Source organism: Orcinus orca, chromosome X, assembly GCF_937001465.1.
Source record: "Orcinus orca chromosome X, mOrcOrc1.1, whole genome shotgun sequence".
Classification (NCBI taxonomy): domain Eukaryota; kingdom Metazoa; phylum Chordata; class Mammalia; order Artiodactyla; family Delphinidae; genus Orcinus; species Orcinus orca.
In genome coordinates this window covers 107,306,356-107,321,877 of record NC_064580.1, presented here as the reverse complement: position 1 = coordinate 107,321,877, position 15,522 = coordinate 107,306,356, and the positions used below count along the sequence as shown (strand labels likewise).

Below are 15,522 nucleotides of genomic sequence, written 5' to 3'. Positions count from 1 at the left end.
GAGCTCTTCGTTTACTTAAATCTAATCCTACACATCAAAAGTTTCTAATAGATATATCACGTAAACTGTAAATAACCATTTAATCAAACACCATGACCCTCAATTAACAAACTACATCCAAGAGAAAGGAGGGGGGGCGGTAGGCAACAACATATAAAACATTTCTAGGCCACAGAAGAGAAAGTCTCACAAACCAGATGAAACTACTAATGCAATATTAAAAATTAAAGCTGAACACTGCAGCACGAAAAATCACACGATAAAACCCATTACAGTTCATGATTAAAAATAAAATGGCATATACACCAAGGGGGAGCGGAAACTAAATGTCGAAAGTACAGCGGTTTATAAAAAAACTAAAGGCAAAACAAGACATTCTCGCGACGGGGGAAAAAAAGGGCAGAAATCAACAATACGTTTACGAATGTAGGCCAGAAGAAAATGAGAACGGGGCTCAAAGTTTTGCGGAACTACTTGATGCTGTTTCCCACACCTTCTCTCTCCCATGGCCCATCCGACCCTTTCCGTCCTAAAATCGCCGTCCACAGATCACCGGGTACGTGAGAGAAGAAAAAAGAAAGTCGACCCCAAGCAAGAATAAAAGTGTGGAGGGAAAAAGCAGAAGCTGCCTACCTGGGGCAAGGATCAGCTCAGTTCGTGCCTTGAGAAAGACAGTGCGGGTGGGGGTGGGAACGAAAAGCAGCACTAAAACTAAAACAAAAGTGGCGCCAAAACCCCCCAACAAACAGCCTTCCACTCCCGCCCTTCCCCCCTCCTCCCATGCCAGGCAGGCAGGGCCCCCTTCGGGGCAAGGTCTGCAAGCAGGGGCCAACACCGCCAGACCCCAACCTATTCAGAAAATTGTTGCCCGAAGAAAACTGACCGAAGTCGGGCCTCGGAAGGGATGGAGAGATCGATGCCAATCGCTTTCCCCGGCAGTTCCCCCACCACGCGCTGGAGATGATGGGGCGGGGGAGAAGCAGAGGGGCCCGTCACATGAATGTTGTTCCCTCTCTAGGAAGGGAGGAAGAGAGGGAGGGAGAGGAGGGAGGGAGGAAAGGAAGGAGGGGAAGGGAGAAGGGAGGGGGCACGAGGGAGGGGTGTGATCAGAGTAGATTTTCCCTCGCCTCCCTCGGTCCGAGGCCCAAATATACACAAGCGAGCCTCCTCGCCTCCCCTCCCCCCTAGGTTCCCAGCACCACCATTTTGCTCTCTTCCTTCCCCTCGCCGCGATGCCGCGCTCTCCCCCACCCCAACCGCGGCCGCCCGGCCTTCCCCACTACGGCTCGCACCCCACCCCACCTCCAGTTCGGGCTCTCCCAGGCTTAAGAGCCTGCCGGAGAAAAGGCACCTAAATCTAACACTACACCGAGAAGCAGAGCCTCCATCTTGCGCTGCTCCGCGTTCTCCATTTTGGGCCACCCATTGGGGGGGGGTCTCCGTAGAGGCCCCGAGGGAGAGTGGGGCGAGGGAAGGAAGAGAAAACCTTCAGCGAGGGTAGTCGAAAAGAAGAGTCCTGCGGTAGAAAGCCACTCTAGGAGTAGGAGGTAGGGAGGAAGGGGGGCTGGAAGTTCTTGGTAGTGCTGAGGGAGCCACTTGGGGGAAGAGGGGAGAAAGAAGGGCTGGGGGTTACGCGGGGACGAGGAGGCTTCTCCCCGCCTTCACTTGACCGCCCGCTCCACGGCGGGCCCCGCTGGAGGCAAAGGAAGAAGAGAGGAAATTAAACGGCAAGAGTGCCCAGTGTCTTTCCCTCCCAACTCCTCTCTCGCGCCCTGTTTCAACCACACGCGCCTCACGGTGGGCCCCGCGCCCTCCGGGTGCCCCTCCAAACTTCTAGAAGCTTCGCCTCCGCCATTTTATAACTTACCTCCCCCCTCAGCGTATACAGAGGCAGCAACGAGACTGTTCGCCTCCCCCACTCCTCCTTCCTTCTTTCTCAGGCCGGGGGCTTCTTCACCCCTGGGCTGGTACAAGATATTTTTCCCTTCCTCTTCTTTACACCCTCGAATTCTACTCAGGGACGGAAGCTCCCGCGGTTCTAGAGCGGTGGGGGGTTTTGAAAGTGGCGGTCGGATCCGGCGGGTTTTTTTTTTTCTCTCTCTCTCTCTCTCTCTTTTTTTTTTTTTTTTTTTTTTTTTTTTTTTTTTTTTGGTGGCGCTTCGGGATTGTTTGGGGTGTTCGCTCTTCGGCGACTTGGAGGCGAATGGAACGCGCAGGCGCCATCTGTCGGCCGCGAACCCGCGCCCGGCTCCCGTTGGGAGGGAGCGTCATCTAGCGGCAAAGAGTCGCCACTGCAACGCCTGGCCCCCTGCCCTCCCACCCAGCATCCTCCTCCCAATCTCCAGCCAATCGGGGCCGACTGCCTCCCGGGTTCAGCGTCTCCGACGCCGCCTCCCAACGAGGCGCCCGCAGGGGCGCGCCGCCGAGTGGGGTAAACAAGGTGGCGTGCCCGCGCCTGACTTACTCATTCGTTTAGCAGCGCTTCCGCCGCGCAGCCGGGCGCGCCGCGTTTCCTCTTTCTTTATTGGGGGGGGGGTCGAGGGGAGGGCGGTAGGAATGTCCGGAGGAGCCCCCGTGCTGTGGGAAATCGGACTCTGGGCTCGCTGGGGACTCGTGCTCCGGGCCTCTCCGCCCCCCGCGCACCCCGAGGTGGCAGCCTAGTCGGGCATCACCCTCCGACGTCCACTTCTGTGACAGGCCCCAGCGAGAGGGCCTTTGGCCCTAGATCCCGGACCCTCGCTTCACCGCACTGCCTACTCCTTCCCACCGAAAGAACTCAGCTCGCGTGACTCCGGCACCTGATCCTAAGTGATTTAGGGGGGTTGTTTTTTGAGTTGTTTTGTTTTGTTTTGCTTGTTTTTTGCTTCGGGTGTGGAGAGAAAGCGAGCTGATTCTCTACCGGGAAGACCTGGCACTGGAGAAAAAAAATTTTTTTTTTTTTCTTTATAACACTAGTCCCGTCTCCCAGAAAACGTGGTCTGTCTCTCCCGGGTCTAGGAGACTTAGGGAACTGGGCTACTAGGCTAGGCCGGGCGCTGGAACAGTTTATTCTCCACTCTTGGGGCGGAGGGGAGGAACAGGACGGAGCGAAGTGGAGGGAAATCGAAAATCGGGCAGAAGGAGTCGAGGAGCACCTACCCGGTGTTCCCCGCCTCCCCCGCTTATCCACAGTCTTCCTGGAAGCGTGGGTGGAGGCGGACTCGCTACTTAGTTAAGAATTTTGGTTCCTTCTTATCCTGCCTCCTCACCCCTCCCTCAAGATGTTTGAAATGCGAAAGGATACCCTATCGCTCCTTCGACCCCAAACTCTTAAGTCTTTATCCTTTTTATTTATTTTTTTGTTTGTTTCGAATCCAGCGTCCCGGACCTTTGACCGCCGAAAGCTCTCTACGGGGTGGGGGGCGGGGGGGGGGAAAGGATCAACTCGGGGACGGCTTGTCCTCCGAAGCGCCGCTTTTCCTAGGACGGGGAGAAGTGACCTATTACAGTGTTTCCCTTGCTGTTACAAATTTATACAATAGTGTTTAGTTAATAAGAGCTGTTTCTTTTTCTTTAATTTTTGGTTAAGCTATTCTTTTAATATTAAATTAGATTTAAATTAGAAGGAAAAAATGTATTTAATAACAAGACAAATTTTCCAAATGAGAAATAATGCAAGCCCCGTGTTAAGTCGTGGAGAATTCACCCGATATCGCTTCTAAAACATTCCTAAAGCAATATAATGATTATTTTCAATCCTTAAATTATATCCTTATCACGCCTGTGTCTTAGGATAGGAGAGAAACTCTGTTCACTGGTTTTTAAATTTTTTCCTGCAACTTTAAAAAAGTTATGGTATATTTATTCAACTGAAAAATAAAAGTTAAACAGAATCATCTAAATATCAATAACAAGAAATAAAATCTGGGACATTTTTACTTACCTCAAAAACTTTGGAGAGTGGAATACTGTTCAAAATAAATTTCCGTTTCTTTTATAGACCATCTTTGGTAGAATGTTATTCAGTTTTTAACAGATTCAAGTCACAGAATGATGCAGCTAGAACATTAAATAGGGAGTAGTGGAAATTTTACAGTTACATAAGTTAATGCAAAATTCCACTTAAAGTAATAGAAAAATTGGGCTCTGTACCAAATCATTTTACATTAATTTAGTTCAATTGTGCCAATTTAATATCAATTGATATTAAATGATTTCCTTTTTAGTATTAGCTGAAAATTACTGGTTTTCTGGTCCAAACATCACATTGAAAGTACATGGTACAAATAGTTTTTTATTTTATAAATTAACATTATCAGCTGATTGTCTATGTAGCAACTGAGACTTCTTTAAACAATTTTATACTTTGAACAAAATTGAAAACTTCCTCTGTTTAGTAAACTTACTTTCATTTTGTAAAAATTACCACTGAAGAAAATTAATAAGTGTAACTGGTGTAACATCAGAAATTTTATAGCAAATATATACCAATATTTGAGAATGTTTCACAGTAGCTCCTCTTTCTTTCTAGAGTTCATTCAAAAAATATTTTTTAAACCTTCAATATGTTCAGACCAGAGTGCTGTGTGCCCCAGTCCTATCTGAGAAGTGGAATTTATTTCCTAGGGTACTGAAAGACCAAGAGTACATCCTTAGAATTTGAGGACAAAGTGAGAAAATGTCATCAAATGAAATATGTAACTGATGTAAAATAAGCTTTAATCTTAATTATTTGTAGCATGTCCTTCATGAGATAATATTGTAATGGCAGAAGCTTTTGGTGCCTGATAAGAAATACTGAGAAAGTAAAGTTGAATAGTTAGAATATTTGATACTGTGTAAGGGGCAAGACAGTATTTGATGCAAAAATATTTTGTTCTTTAGAAATGCGTACCCCACTGTGTAGCAGAGATGATCCTCCAGTCTTACCACAGTCAGAATAAAGCATACCACAATTCTCTTTGCTCCGACTCCATGTAAATGGAGCAAGCTTCTGATTATAATTAGGTTTTCCAGATAGTCTCTTACTTTACACAGCATACATATATATTTTTTATTTTCTAACACCATTCTATATGTTACCTAAAATCCAGAAGCCTAAAGATGAATATGTTTGAGTCCACAGAAATTTAAAATTATGTGTATCAAAATACCATAAACAAGGTCAAAAGGTAAACTATAAGTTGTGAGGAAATATTTGCTACACGAATGAAAGAGGCTCATTTCCTTATATACAAAGAACTCTCACAAATCAATAAGATAAAAATACTCCAGTAGAAAACTGAACAAAGGATATAAACTGTCAACGTATTGGACAAGAAATGCACATGGCTAGTAAATATATAAAATAGTGCTCAACTTCATTCACCACTAAGACATGCAAATTAAATACCACTTTTACCATATTGGCAAGAGATTTTAATTTTTTTTCTTTAATTAATTAATTTATTTATTTTTGGCTGTGTTGGGTCTTCATTGCTGCACGCGGGCTTTCTCTAGTTGTGATCAGGGACCACTGTTTGTTGCGGTGTGTAAGCTTCTCATTGCAGTGGCTTCTCTTGTTGCAAAGCACGGGCTGTAGGCGCGCAGACGTCAGTAGTTGTGTCACACGGGCTTCAGTAGTTGTGGGTGCACGGGCTCTAGAACGCAGGCTCAGTAATTGTGGTGCACGGGCTTAGTTGCTCCGCGGCATGTGGGATCTTCTTGGACCAGGACTCGAACCCGTGTCCCCTGCATTAGAAGGCAGATTCTTAACCACTGCACCACCAGGGAAGCCCTTAAATTCTGATAATACTCAATGTTGGTGAAGAACTAAGAATTCTTATATACCATTGGTGGGAGTGTAAATTGTTTAAAAAATGAAGTCATGTCATAACATGAAAAATTGACCTAGCATTTCCATTTCTAGGAATCTATCATACAGAGATGCTCATGCAATTATACAGAGATTATATAGAAGATTTTCATTATAGCTTTGTAATAAAGAGAAACTGACAATGATAGAAATGGCGTCATTAGGGGACTGGTTAAGGAAATTGTGATACATCCATACAATAGGGTTTTATGCCCACCATTAAGGCAATTAAGTATGTATTTATCTACTGATACACAAATATGTCTAGGATGGGTTAAGTGAAAAAAAAAATCAAGTTGGAAATAGCTTGTATAGTATGATCCCATTTGTGAATATGTATATTTACAAACATATATATGTGCTTGTATAGGCATAAAACATTCCTGAAGAACATACAGGAAACCTAACAGGTTAGCAATACCTCTCAGGAAGTAGGTGGTACAGGGTTCCAGGGCTTGTAAGTTAACTTTTCACTTTATACATTGTTATGTTAATTTTTTTTTTTTTTTTAAGTGAGCATGTATTACTTAGGTAATTTTTACGATCTTGTACTCGTTACTCCAGAAAACAGTTTGGCAGTTTCTTATAAAGTGAAACATACAGGGCTTCCCTGGTGGCTCAGTGGTTAAGAATCCGCCTGCCAATGCAGGGGACGTGGGTTCAAGCCCTGGTCCAGGAAGATCCCACATGCCGCCGAGCAAACTAAGCCCATGCGCCACAGCTGCGGAGGCTGCTCTCTAGAGCCCGGGGGCCACAACTACTGAAGCCCGCACACCTAAGAGCCCATGCTCCACAACAAGAGAAGCCACTGCAATGAGAAGCCCGCGCACCGCAACGAAGAGTAGCCCCCGCTTGCGGCAACTAGAGAAAGCCTGTGCGCAGCAACAAAGACCCAACTCAGCCATTAATTAATTAATTAATTTAAAAAAAATAAACATACACTTACCCTATGACCAGCAATCTTACTCCTGACCATTTATCCCAGAGAAATGAAAACTTATGTTTACACAAAAACCTGTACATAAATGCTCATGGCAAATGTACTTTAAATGGCCAAAATCAAGAAATAACCCAAATGTCTATAAACTGGTAAATGGCTAAACAAACTATGGTACATTTATACCATGGAATACCACTCAACAATGAAAAGGAGCTATTGATACATGCAACAACTGGGATGGACCTCAAGGGCATTATGCTTAGTGGAAAAAGCCAATCTCAAAGAGCCACACAATATGATTCCACTATATAAATTCTCAGAATGATAAAATGATAGTGATGGAGAACAGATTAATGGTTTCCAATGGTTAGGGTTGGGGAAAGGGTGTAACTATTAAGGAGTAATGGGAGAGAGTTTCTTTGTAGTGATGGAACAGTTGTGTATCCTGATTGTGGTGATGTTAACTTAAATCTACACATGTGATAAAATTTTATAGAACTTGGGACTTCTCTGGAAGTCCAGTGGTTAATACTCACTTCCAATGCAGGGGGGCGGGTTCGATCCCTGGTTGGGGAACTAAGATCTCACATGACCCGCAGCATAGCCAAAAAAATAATAATTTTATTGAACTACACACACACACAGACACACACACACACACACACGACTATATGAAAAAAATGGTGAAATCCAAATAATGTCTGTACTTGAGTTAATACTATTGTATCAGTGTCGATTTCCTGGGTTTGACATCGTACTATGGTTATGTAAGCTGTTATCGTTGGGAAAAGCTGTGTGAAGGGTACATGGAATTCTCTGTATTATTTTTGCAATTTCTTGTAAGTTCTAAACTATTTCAAAATAAAAAGTTGTAATAAAAAATTTAATGCTGGTAATAAAAGAAAAAATCTCTGGTTATTAGAAAGGTAATTACTCCATTATAAATTAATAGATTGAATTTCTCATATACAAATCAACTTCTTGTGAACTGAGGTATAATGACTTAATTTCTGAAATCCTTATCAATATTCTATGAACTTATATGATTAAGGGCTTGATACTTTGATACTCAGGAGGAGACTGTGGACTGTGGTGTCAACAGGAACTAGACATATCAATAAGCCTTATCCGAAATGAATAGCTGGTACCTACTGAGACATCTCAAATGTTATGTTACTGAATTTGCTGATTTTTTGTCTTACTTTGAATAACATACGATATTTCCAGTATCAGTTAATGGAACTGAAGCTATATCTTTATACGAAAGATTCAATCTGTCACATCCAACCCTTCCTACTTCTCGTCTAAGCTGCAATAATAGTCCTATGTCCAGTTTCTTTTGCATCCAATCCAATCCTGATTAGAATACTCTACCTTACTTCCTTACTTTTATGCTTGCTTACTTGCTTCTTTCTTACTCCCTTACTTACTCTAACTCATTCACTTACATATTCTCTTATTGGCTCACCTGGTCAAAAACAATGCTCCACAAACACTAATGTGCTTAAGAATTACCTGGGAATCTTGCTAAAATGCAAATTCTGATTCAATGAGCCTGAGGCTAGGGCGGTACCTCAGATTCTGCATTTCTGACAAACTCCCAGTTCGTGCCCAGCCCATGCTGCTGGTCTAAAGTCCACACTTTGAATGTGAGGGCCTAAGGAACAAAGTACAAACTCTTTAGGGTAGTTTTTAGTGCCTTCCACGGAGTCTTATCCAAATCTCATCACTCATAACTGTGAACTTTGCTGGGGCAGTGTCTGTATAGGTCACTGTTGTATCCCCAGCGCGTAGTATTGAGCCTGAAACAAGATAGGTGCTCAAAAAACATTAGATGGATGATTGAAGGAATGACTGACTGAACTAAACAATTCCCTGCTCATATACCGTACATTCTAAGCAAACTAAATTACTTCCCATTTTCCTGGTACTTTCCCACGTATACCTTTTCTCACACTATTTACTCTCCTTTCCTAAGATTTGCCCCATTCAAATTCTCTTCATCATTTTTGGTTTTTTGTTTTGTTTTTGCTTTTTTTTGGCTGCCCCTCGTAGCTTGTGGGATCTTACTTCCCCAACCAGGGATCAAACCTGCGCCTGAGGCAGTGAAAGCACAGTCTTACCAATGGACTGCCAGGGAAGTCCCAAATTCTCTTCATCTTTAAATGCCCAGTTTAAAGGAGAAAATCTCCATAAAGCCTTCCCCGATGTCCCAGTACGGAAATGATCTCTCTCATTTTGCAAGCCTCTTCCCTACCAGATTTTGAATGCCTTGCAAATAATAACGATAGTGTTCATGTTTTGTTCACATTTGCTATAACCACCATGCCTAGCACAAATGTTGGCATATAGTAGAAAATCAATGTTTATATTAAACTGAAATGGGAGAATAAAAGAATTATCTAGATCAACACTATGTATTAGAACTCTTTGCAATGATGGCAAGTTCATAATCTGTGCGGTCCAGTATGGTAGCCACAAGTAGCTACTGAGCACATGAAATGTGGCTAGTACAACTGAGGAACTGAATTTTTTATTTTATTTAATTAAAATGTAAATGGCCACATGTGGCTAGTGGCTACGTATTGGACCATGGCTATCTAGATAATTCTAGTTACAATTGTTCTTCATTCAGCAGTATTTACTGTGCCAGACACAAAATAGGCTAGGAGCTGATGATACAAACATGAATAATTCATGGTCCTTGACCTCAAAGAGCTTGCAACCTATTAAGAAAAGACGGGATCAAATAAATCCAATCAAGTGTTAGAGGTGCTATTGTAGAAGATTGACAAAGTAGAATGTGTGTACAAAGGTGAATATGGGCAGGAGTCAGAAGAGGATTTGTAAGCAAAGTAAGATTAGTATTCATCAGGTAAACAAAAGATAAAAAGCTTTGCCCAGGGAGGAGGGTAAACAAAGGCATGGAAGTCAAAGCAGTGAGACCCTCTCCTGGAACTACAAGTAGTTCGTTTGATTTACACCTAGGAATTGGAAGGCAGAGAGCTCTATTAAAAGGAGAGCTGGAGAAGTTTGTGCTGGAGTCATAGGCAGGAGCCCAATCCCAGAGGGTCCTTGGAATGCCTTGCTAAGGAAGGAGCCCGGTATCCCACAGGCCACGGGAAGACATGGAAGCCACCTGCTCATTTTGACATTTTAGAAAGATGTCTCTGGAAGACAGATTGGAAAGGGTTAGACAGTCTGAGAGGTGATGGGGCTTGGACTAAATAAGCAGTGGCAGTGAAAATGTAGTCAGGATTTAGATAGGGTATGTGTGCTTTTTAGCTTGAAATCAGATGATAATTACAGTGAACATCTTTGTTTTGTCTTTATTTGATAATCCATTCGATTTTCCTCTCTTTTCTTTTATTTCTTTCTTTTTTCTTTTCTTTTCCTTTTCACATACAGGGACACAGCCTTCACTGAATGGCCAAATCTCCATGGAAGCAAAATCGAAACTTGGTATGACTATCTGGAAATTTCAAGGAAAAAACTGCTTTCTGCTTAAATCATTTCAGAAATAGTAGCCAAAATAACTCATTCCTTCAGCAGCTAATACTTTCGTCACTTAATGCTGCCACTGATCCTAGCTATTTGTATTAAGTAGTTAAACATGTCATAGGATTTGTTTACGTAGACAGATGACATTTGTCTTATTTTTTTGAGCGCCAACATTTAATAAACAACAACAAAAAAGACATCATGGCACAGGCAGACCTATCAACTCAAACTTATGGATTACTTTGAAGGTCCTATTGTGATGCAGGATTTTTCAGTATGTTCAAGAGACATTTATCATTTCAAATCCATACACATTTAATGGTTACATTATTTTTCATTTTGTTTGTTGCCGTTGTGGAACTGTTGCTGGGTATTCACTTTTATAGAAATAGCAATTTTTGGAAGCAGTAACATTGTTGTCAGCAGAACAACACACCAACACAGCCACCCCAAATAAACATTTTTAGCTATTTCCCTATATTGCGGAAAGTGATTTGGTTAAATTTAGCATTGTCCAGGGACCTCCCTAGTGGTCCAGTGGCTAAGACTCCGTACTCCCAATGCAGGGGGCCCGAGATTGATCCCTGGTCAGGGAACTGGATCCCACATGCTGCAACTAAAGATCCTTAAAGATCCCGCGAGCCACAACTAAGACCCAGCGCAGCCAAATAAATATTTAAAATAAATAAATAAACGAATAAATTTAGCGTTGCCCAGAGCCTCCAATAAGACTCTTTTTTATTGGCATGCATGCAAATTTGTAAAGCCAAAGTCATATTAGTAACTAAGAGGGACACTAACTTTAATAGCAACAAAGACGACTCCTTGAATTTAAGTGCAGTATTTCTTACTAGTAACTACGAATATTAAGTAAAATTCAAATTCTAGAACCACTGTCAACATTTGATGTCTATCATTGGTAGCAAGTTTACTGTTATATGCTGATAGCACTTCTAATGTTAGACTCTAGAAATTAATGCTAGAACTGCTTGTGGAAAGATTAAGAGGTGTGAAGAAAGGATGAAGGGAGATTTGCAAAGTGGCAGAGGGCTAGAGATAGAAACTTCGGAGAAAATACATTTTATCCCCAAAATATAGACAATACTGGATTAGATTCTGGACCAAACCTTTTTTTTTTTCTTTTTAAGCTATAAAGGGCATTATTGGGGCAGTTGGCAACATTGAATACAGTCTAGTAGAGTATATAATAATTCTGTATCAGTGTTAATTTCCTAATTTTGATAATTGTATTGTAGTTACTTAAGTGTATGTCTTTATTCTTAAGAGATACATACACACTGGAGTACTTAAGGATAAAAGGGGCATTACGTCCGCAACTTAAATGGTTCGGAAAGAAAGGTAAATATATTCTTTATATACACGTTACATATTATGGTAGCATGCTAGATCTGCCAGCACCAGCTTCCGAGAGCTGATTGTATGCATGTCTTCCCAGCTCCAGCCATGGTGAGAGCATTTACACCATGAAAATCAGCAAATGCTATAGATCAGTGCTGTTTTTTCCCCTGGAGAGCCAATTGTTAAAACATATTTGCCATGGATCAAAATCAAAGATAATGTCTAGATTCATGAAATTTTTCTGTTATTATAATTTGCTTTTAACCTGAGTTGATAACATTCAAAAAGATCTAGTGCTGCTAAATACTCAATAATAATAATAATAATATTTTTAATATGTCATCCTCTAATCACCTGAAAATATCTTTCAAACATCTTCCAAAAGAAGTAGGTAAATATATACATTATCTTAGTTTTGTAGTTATTTATTGTACACAGTAAACTAAAAGCAATCACATATCTAACAGTAGAAATCAATTTAGTTATGCCCAAACACTGCTTGCCTCCCAAGCATCTGAATTCTTCCTGGCACTTTGTGAAGCCTCATGTCTTCCATAAGGTCTCTCTTGAATACCACATTCCACATTGGTCCCTTCCTTCCAGTTCATAAAACTGTGTGGAAGGTACATAGAAGAGCATCCAGACTAACCCCCTCGTTTTTCAGAGGAGAAACTGAAGACCAAGAGACTAATGTCCCCAGTATAACACAGTGTCCGGTGACAGAGTGAGGAGCACACCCTCCTCTCTCTTCCCCAAACCCTGAGCTATTTCTCTACACCACTAGAGCACACACTTGCCAGACCAGACTTAAATATTAGACCATAGTCTTCTGCTTCCTGGCCAAACTTAGCATGCTTACTCCCTCCGAGAGTAGGAACATCTATCTAGCACAGTAGATGCTCAATGAATAAAATTTGGTGCTCAATAAGCACTTGATATATCCATTAGTTTGGAATGCCTTTCGCGTACTCTTTTTTTTTCAAAGATGCCTTTTGATTTATTTACGAAGCTATAAAACCTGCCATGTATTTTCTTAGAGCTGTAAATGAAGAGCTGGCTATCAACAATGAAAGTAGATGACTTGTTTCCCAGAGGGTGGGACATCCAAATGTCTAGGTGCCGAATTATAAAATGAGATCAGCCTTGAAGTCTTTATTGAGGTTTTATTCTTTCAGATTTAAATACGGTTTATAGAACACTTTGAGAATCAATTTAAAGTCACTTTACAGGGCAAAATATTATAGCCATTTAGGTATTCTTAAAGGAGAAGTGTATTAATTAGTAGCACAAGAAAATGCAAAAACTAATGGCTATCAGAAGTTGTCTGTCCCTATTTATAAAACATAACACTTTCTTACAATCTTCAGAAAGAGAAAATGATAAAATTTGAATACATTTTCAAAAGGACTACCAGATGAAACTTAATGAGGTTAGTAGTCTAAGATCCCAATCATCAGAGACTTTTAACTGGGGTATTTATTCCTTTATGAGTTGTTGAAACATTCTTAAGGTTTACAGCCTACCATTCAGTAAGTTAAGACCAATAAAACAGCCACTTGACCAATTCAGTGGTTTCCCAAGAAGAAATAACAAAACAGTCAGTTTGAAAAGACATTCATTAGTTACAACTGTTGTGACATAGACCTCAAAACCTTTGAAGTATAGTGATCAGATTTTTTATACATAGTAGAAAAATTGTGTGCTGTTTGATTTGAGGTCAGGTTCTATCCTTCAATTCGCAGATAACAGTATGTTAAAAATAAAAGGCAATCAAAAATTAATTAATGAGGGACTTCCCTGGTGGTCCAGTGGTAAAGAATCCGCCCTCCAATGCAGGGGACGTGGGTTTGATCCCTGGTTGGGGAACTTAAGATCCCACATGCCACGGGGCAACTAGGTCCACGTGCCTCAACAAGAGAGCCTGCGTGCCGCAAGCTACAGAGCCCACGCGCCCTGGAGCCCTCATGCCACAGCTAGAGAAGACAAAACCCGCACACCACAACTAGACAGAAGCCTGCACCACAACAAAGAGCCTATGCCACAACGAAAGATCCCACATGCCGCAACTAAGACCCAACGCAGCCAAAAAAATAATGAAAATTTTAAAAATTAATTAATGAGACCAGTATTTGCTGTCGTGCCATCATTATTTCAACCAAACTGTGATTTTGATGCTCAAGAGGATAGCTGCAAATGTTTAGAAAGTCATAAGCACTGTTGATTTTGAAGACACTGGAATGGATAAAACACATACATAGCTCCTTTGCCTGTGAAAAAGAAATCAGAGCCATATTTCCTAAAAATGTACCTTTCTAGAAATAGTTAATTAAAAATGGAGAAATCTAGAGAAATTCTCTCATATATGTACACAAGAAGACATGTACAAGGATGTTCATTGCTGCACTTTTTATAATGGAAACAACCTAAATGTCCATCACAAAAGAGTAGATGTATTGCAGTATATTCATATGATAGAATACTATGCAGTGGTGAAAATGAACTAATGCTACATGTATCAACATGGATAAATCTCAAAAATGTTATGTTAAAAAAAGCAAGGTGCAGAATAATACTAACACATCATGCTTAGTTTATTATGTTCTAAGTGCTTTGTATGGTATCAACTCATTTAGTCTTTAAAACAACCTTACAGTGTAGGTATTATTATGAATTTCCATTTTATAGATGAGAAAAATGAGGCACAGAGAGATTAAGTAATTTGTCCAAGGTCACACAGCTGGTAACATGTACAGCAGATATTCTAGACCACCTTTGGCTCCAATGTTTGTGCTCTTATTCACTGCACTATACTACCTCTACTACTGATTGTATGATACCATTTAATAAAGCTTAAAATATGCAAAACGATGTTCTATACAGCTTATGGATAGACACATATGTGGTAAAAATATGAAAACATGCATGGAAATGAAAGGCATCAAATCCACAAATGTGGCTCCTTCTGAGAAAGGGAGACGGTAAATGAATGGAGGCGGTAAACTTCAGCTATATCCATAAAGTCTTATTTCTTTTACAAAAAAGATCTTCAGTAAATATGGGAAACATTTAAGACTTGACAGTGCTGGGTAGTGAGTACAATGAAGCTTATATTATTCTCTATGAAGCTTATTATATTATTCTCTCTATATATCTTTATTTGTAAAACATTTCATAATTTTTAAAACAAGTTTTAAGCAGAAGAAATGAAAAGGTATATTATAAAGCCAGAGTATGTGTCTTGGATCTCCAATGTAATAAACAATTCTGATTGTAGTTTAAATATTTATACAAATAATGCAAAATAAATATTCTGTGAAATTCAGAAACCCTTTTTCATTTCAGTTGAAATGCACTTGGATATTTAATAAAAGCTCAGTGATACAATCCAAAAAAATTAGTTTCTACAGATAAAAGTAATGAAACTTCACAATAAAATATTATTAGCATACATTCACATAAGCACAACATATACAGTATCTTGAGAGACCATGTCCAAATTCAAACCAGAAGTCCACATAACCATTTTGGAATACAATACTGTTGTTTATACATTTAAATTACATTGCTTAAAAAAGTTGTACTTAATCAAGGAAAAGGAAGGATTCTGAAAGCAGCTTTCAGAAGTGTCCTGATAAAAGATCAGGTTTGAAAAGATGCATAATTCTATTTGAATAATAGGACATTTTATTTGTGTAACAACTAATCCCACATTTTAATTTAAAGGTCAAGTCATTGATTTGGAGCGAGGCAGAGGAGAAGAGAGACTGTTCTATCTCCCTGTTTATAGACATTCAGGTAGTTACAGGAGACCTCCTAAAATCTAAGATGAGGTAACTTTCTCTTAATTTGGTGGAAAGGGGGTTTCTGGTTTTGTTGACAACAGAAAGAA

General features: G+C 40.5%; 1 protein-coding gene across 5 annotated transcripts in view; it reads right to left on the bottom strand.

The window, feature by feature from the left end:
- Positions 1-2,006, bottom strand: part of STAG2 (stromal antigen 2) — a 115,869-nt gene extending 113,863 nt beyond the window's left edge. For 3 of the 5 annotated variants that reach the window (XM_004284855.4, XM_033414985.2, XM_033414983.2), the window contains exon 1: positions 1,868-2,006. The gene's annotated coding sequence lies outside the window, so the exon portion shown is untranslated. Of the gene's footprint in view, positions 1-883; positions 1,184-1,302; positions 1,599-1,867 lie in introns of those variants that run through there. The other 2 variants (XM_033414982.2, XM_033414981.2) reach the window with 2 other exon arrangements.
- Between the last annotated feature and the right edge of the window lie 13,516 nt (positions 2,007-15,522).